We start from the raw sequence: 5,194 nt of genomic DNA on the forward strand, positions 1-5,194 counted from the left end.
CCTTGGGTGGAAGTTGCCTGGAGCTGATACCAAGAGGGGAAAGTGGGAGGAACCAGTTCAACCTGGGAGCCTGAGGATCTGGAAGGGCCCCCGGGGGTCCGTAGCCACCTGCTATTTCCCTTGTAGTGCCGGCCTTACCTACGCCGCTTACAGGCTCCTGGTGTATGTGAACCTAGTGGTGGACAAGCCCACAGAGGCTGCCCTTACCCTTTGGAGAAGCTTTTGGACACAGATAGGCCGCGACCTGCACAGTACCAACGAGAGAGCCTGAGAGTTGGGGTAAGGATGCAAGAAAGAGAAACAGACCAGACAGGATTGGAGGTCTGAGCAGACATCCACCTCGAGTAAAGCTTGTGTTCAATCTGCAGGAGGCTCTTGGCAGGCAACACATTACTTCGTACCTTGGTCCTGGAACTTCCTGGTACAGCGCATCTGAATCGGGGCATGCTGGGAGCTGCTTTGTCTGCTTGTCGTAGAAACGGTTACTGGTGGACCTTGCCCAAGTCCCTGACTTCTGGCCAAGACCACTAGCGACCCTGTCATCCGGGCAGCTGGCCCTCGACATGATGCGTGGTGGTGTCCTTGCCGTGAGACGTGATTGTGAGAGGCAGATACACACCGGGAACATTCTCAGGACAGCACACTTGCACAATCTTGGCAGCAGAATTATTTTCTAATCCAGTTCATTTCTCTTCCAAACAAAGAGGACCAGGGACTTTGGCCTGGGGGGTGGTGGTGCAGAGTTATATATTATGCCCCTCCCCGGGTTCTCGACCCTGGACTGTCATATACAGGAAGCAAGGAGGCATCTAATCTCCTGAAATAGACATTAGGAGTCATGAGCAGCTAGTCACCCCCTGTGACTGGCAAAACCTGCTGGAGAGTTTGGGACGGGTGAGCACGATGTAGCACGGAGCACGAGCAAGGGGCCACCTTGGGGGTGGACTTGGAGTTGACTGAGCGTCACAGAGCCCCTCTGCACAACAGGGTGAAACGTGGCTCAACCCTGCCCCATCTTGTCGCCTTCTGGCACTGCTGTTGTGGTTCCGGTTCACAGCCCCGTGTAGGACGGAGGAGACCCTGGCGGTCCCGCACCACGCTCCCCAGCGTACGTTGGAGCCTGTGGCTGCGGCCTCTGGGTCAGACCATCTTGTCCAGGGCCCTCCTCTTTGTCGCTGGTCCTCTACTCTGCCAAGCCTGATGCCCTTCTCCAGGGACTGGCCTCTTCTGACCACATGTCCACAGTGGGGCAGGCAAGTTCAGGATGGCTTGGGTCTATGGGATCAGTGGAGGGCGGGTGGCTTCACAGTAGGGGTGGTTCTGTGGAGCAGGTGGGGGGCCAGGTCAATCCATAGGAGGAGCGGTTCTAAGGGGCAGATGGTGGGGGGGCGGGTGCAGCTATAGAGGAGGAGGCGCTGGGTCTGAGTCTCCTGGGCCAGCAGAATGCTGACAGGTGGAGGAGGGGACCTGTTCGGCCAGTATTGCAACCTTTGGTGACAGGTGACCTTCACAGCCTTGGGGCCCTGGTCCCGATTGCTGGCACCCGGGAGCGAAAGGAGCTGGGTGAAGGGCCTGGGGCATTTGGTGAGATGGAGGTTGTGTCAGGGACAGCTCTTCCCACGGCCACACCTCCTCTTCCTTCAGAACTTTCCTAGCCCGCCCCTCTGGCCCCTGGAGCGGCTACTCCACATTCCCCTCTGTCCGTGGCCCTGTCTGCTCCTCAAGCCTTTACCACCCCCTGGCGTCTGGATTTCCAATTCCTGAGGGAGGCACTGTTGACATGAGATGACTAAACTAAGCGTTGGTAGTGTAGTGGGCTAAGCATCGAGCTGCTAACCACAAGGTCGGTGGTTTAAAACCATGAACTGCTCTGGGGGAGAAAGAGGAAGCTTCCTGCTCCCATAAAGCCTTGCAAACACACAGGGCAGTTCTACCCTCCTCTGTTGAGTGGATCAAAGTCAGAGTTGACGCGATGGCAGGCGTTGGGGTGGGGACCAACTCAAAGGGGGGCAGTTTGAAGGCCCTCAAGGAGACGGGGACACCGAGGTGGCAACAATGGGCTCGGGCACAGGAACAGGTGCAGGGCCGTGTGGCGCTTGGTTCCATTGTGCACAGGGGGCTATAGGTCAGGACCGACTCCATGGCCCTTAACAACCCCACAGGGCACGGAGGAGGAAAGGCCTGGGATTCTCACTCTGTGACATTCGGATCCGCTCAGACTCCCAGGCGTCATGAGTCAGAACTGGCCGGCTTGATAGTGTTTGCTTCGTGTTTGTTGGTTGTTGTTCATTTGTTTGCTCATCTGGCATCCTCCTCCCCACAACCCCCAGCAGGTAAGCCTCATGAAGGAGGCTCTTTTGCCTGTATCTGGCCCCATCTGCATGTGGTCAATGCTTGATTGATTGGTATTTGCTGATTGAAAGAGCGTGAGAACCCACAGGCCATGGAGAACCCCTGGGCTCGCTGACGGGGTTCTTTAGAGATGGGGGCTGGAGTGGGGGCTCGAGATGCTCCCTAGGGATTGGGGTCTGGGAGAGGAAAGGGGGAAAAGCAGCATGGGGCAGATGGAAAACTGCAACCACAGGGCCCACCCCACAAAGCCTGGCCCCACCCAAGCCAGAACCCGGAGGGAACATGGCTTGTAGATGCACCCCCGTGGGACGTCTTTCTAGCCCATCTGGCTCAGTCACGGCTTCAGCTGGCCATGCAGAAGGTTGACCCAATGAACCACAGCCAGAGCTGTCTGATGACCACACTCTCCACGGCTGGCACTTGCGAGTCAGCAAAACCCAGGGGTCATTCAGAGCGGTAGGGTAGGGCTCTTGGTATCGTGGATGTGGTGCGGCTGGTGGCTGTCAGGGTTGGGGTCCGGGTAGCGAACACGGGATGAGTACACTCACCCCCAGGGGCCATTGTCAGAGGAAGCGAGGAGGTCAGGCACCACAGGAAAGGTCTTGTCTAACTGGGAGAAATTGGGGCGGGCTCTCTGGAGGTGGTAAGCAGACAGGGAGCTGGAGCGGAGGCTTCCCTCTGAAGTGGAGGCTTCTCAGGCCGCGTGGGGTGAGTGGAACTCCCTTAGGGATGGAGGGACACCGCAGGCCAAGGATGATGAGCCAGGTGGAGAACAAGTCAGCACTTCCCCAGCATCGATGACTTTTCTCGATGATGCCAGCACCTTGGCCGGGCCACGATTCAGCGTGATGCAGGGCTGTTGGGGACCCGAGCTGGGGCAGGTGGAGCCAGTGGGAGGCTGGGCTTCCACAGAGGACCAGGTGACTGACCACTTGGGAATCCAAGCGCCAGTCAGAAAAGAAGGGAACTCAAGGAGATGTTGACTGGAGGCATCTCTTTAGAACCTTCTGGAAGGTCAGGCAGGACACAGGGTCTGAACTTGTGGGAGAGGAGATGGAAATCTGTGGGGCATGTGGGGCTCTGGCCGTCTTACTGTGCCCTGCCAGCTGCCTCTGGGGCCCACTCCAGAGGAAGGTGAGCCTGGGCAGCATATCTGATCCTGCTCGTAAAGATGGAGCCGGGAGGCAGGTGCCGGAGAAGCAGGCCCTCAACCCGGAGAGCAGGCAGCAAGACCAGCCCTGCTGTGCACTGTGTCCGCCCGCCCTGAGGGAGGGGCTCTTCTCCTATTGGTCCTTCCGGTCCCCTCAGCCTCCACCTGTCAGGGCTGTCTGACCACACTGCTGCTTCTCCAGCCCTCTCTCCACCCTGCAGACCCACGCTGAACTGCCGAAGGCCCAGAGACTTTGCAGACCCTGGACGGTCATCTCATTTCTTCTTTCTTTGCATCGTTTCATTGGGGGCTCTTACAGGACTCATCACAATCCATCCATCCATCCATTGTGTCAAGCACATTTGTACATGTGTTGCCATCATCATTCTCAAAACATCTGCTTTCGACTTGAGCCCTTGGTATCAGCTCCTCATTTTTTCCCATCCCTCCCTGCTCCCCACTCCTTCATGAACCCTTGATAATTTATAGATTATTATTATTTTGTCATATCTTACACTGTCTGACATCCCCCTCCACCCACTTTTCTGTTGTCCATCCCCCAGGGAGGAGGTTATATGTAGGTCTTTGTAATCAGTTCCCCCTTTCCACCCCACCTTCCCTCTACCCTCCCGGTATTGCCACTCTCACCACTGGTCCTGAAGGGATCATCTGTCCTGGATTCCCTGTGTTTCCAGTTCCTATCTGTACTAGTGTACTTCCTCTGGTCTAGCTGGATTTGTAAGGTAGAATTGGGATCATGACAGTGGTGGGGAGGAAGCATTTAAGAATTAGAGGAAAGTTGTATGTTTCATCATTGCTACACTGCATCCTGACTGGCTCGTCTTTTCCCTGTGACCCTTCTGTAAGGGGATGCCCAGTTGCCTACAGATGGGCTTTGGGTCTCCAATCTGCACTCCCCCCCATTCTCAATGATATGATTTTTTGTTCCTTGATGCCTGATACCTGATTCCTTCAACACCTTGTGATCACACAGGCTGGTGTACTTTTTCCATGTGGGCTTTGTTGCTTTTGAGCTAGATGGCTGCTTGTTTAACTTCAAGCCTCTAAGATCCAGGCGCTATATCTTTTGATAGCCGGGCTCCATCAGCTTTCATCACCACATTTGCTTATGCTCCCATTTGTCTTCAGTGATCATGTCAAGAAGGTGAGCATCATAGAATGCCAGATTATTAGAACAAAGTGTTCTTGCATTGAGGGAGTACTTGAGTGGAGGCCCAATATCCATCTGCTATCTTAATACTAATAAACCTATAAATATATGCACATAGATCTACTTCCCCCTCATCATAAATAAGTATATTTACATATGTACATACCTGCGTCATCTCATTTCTTGCTAGATGCAGTCAAGGAGTTCCTTTGAGGAATGAATGGACACACACTCATATGTTTTTTTCCTTTTATTACATGTCTGGGTCTGGGAAGTCAATGATGGAGATTGGCAGTAGAGAATAGGCCTCGCTGTGGCTTCTAGATGCAGGGAAAAGGTCTTTATGGCAGCCGGGGGTTTGTTATGGCTCTGCCCCCAGTGCTTAACTCAGGGGCAGGCAAAGAAAAGACAGATAATAAAGACTGATAAATGGGTGGGTGGATGGATGGATGGGTGGGTGGATGGATGGATGGATGGATGGGTGGGTGGGTGGATGTATGGATGTGTTGGTGGGTGGGTGG

This window comes from Echinops telfairi, unplaced genomic scaffold (genome assembly GCF_000313985.2).
Source record: "Echinops telfairi isolate 266 unplaced genomic scaffold, ASM31398v2 ScPeMD7_18;HRSCAF=68, whole genome shotgun sequence".
NCBI classification, from domain to species: Eukaryota; Metazoa; Chordata; class Mammalia; order Afrosoricida; family Tenrecidae; genus Echinops; species Echinops telfairi.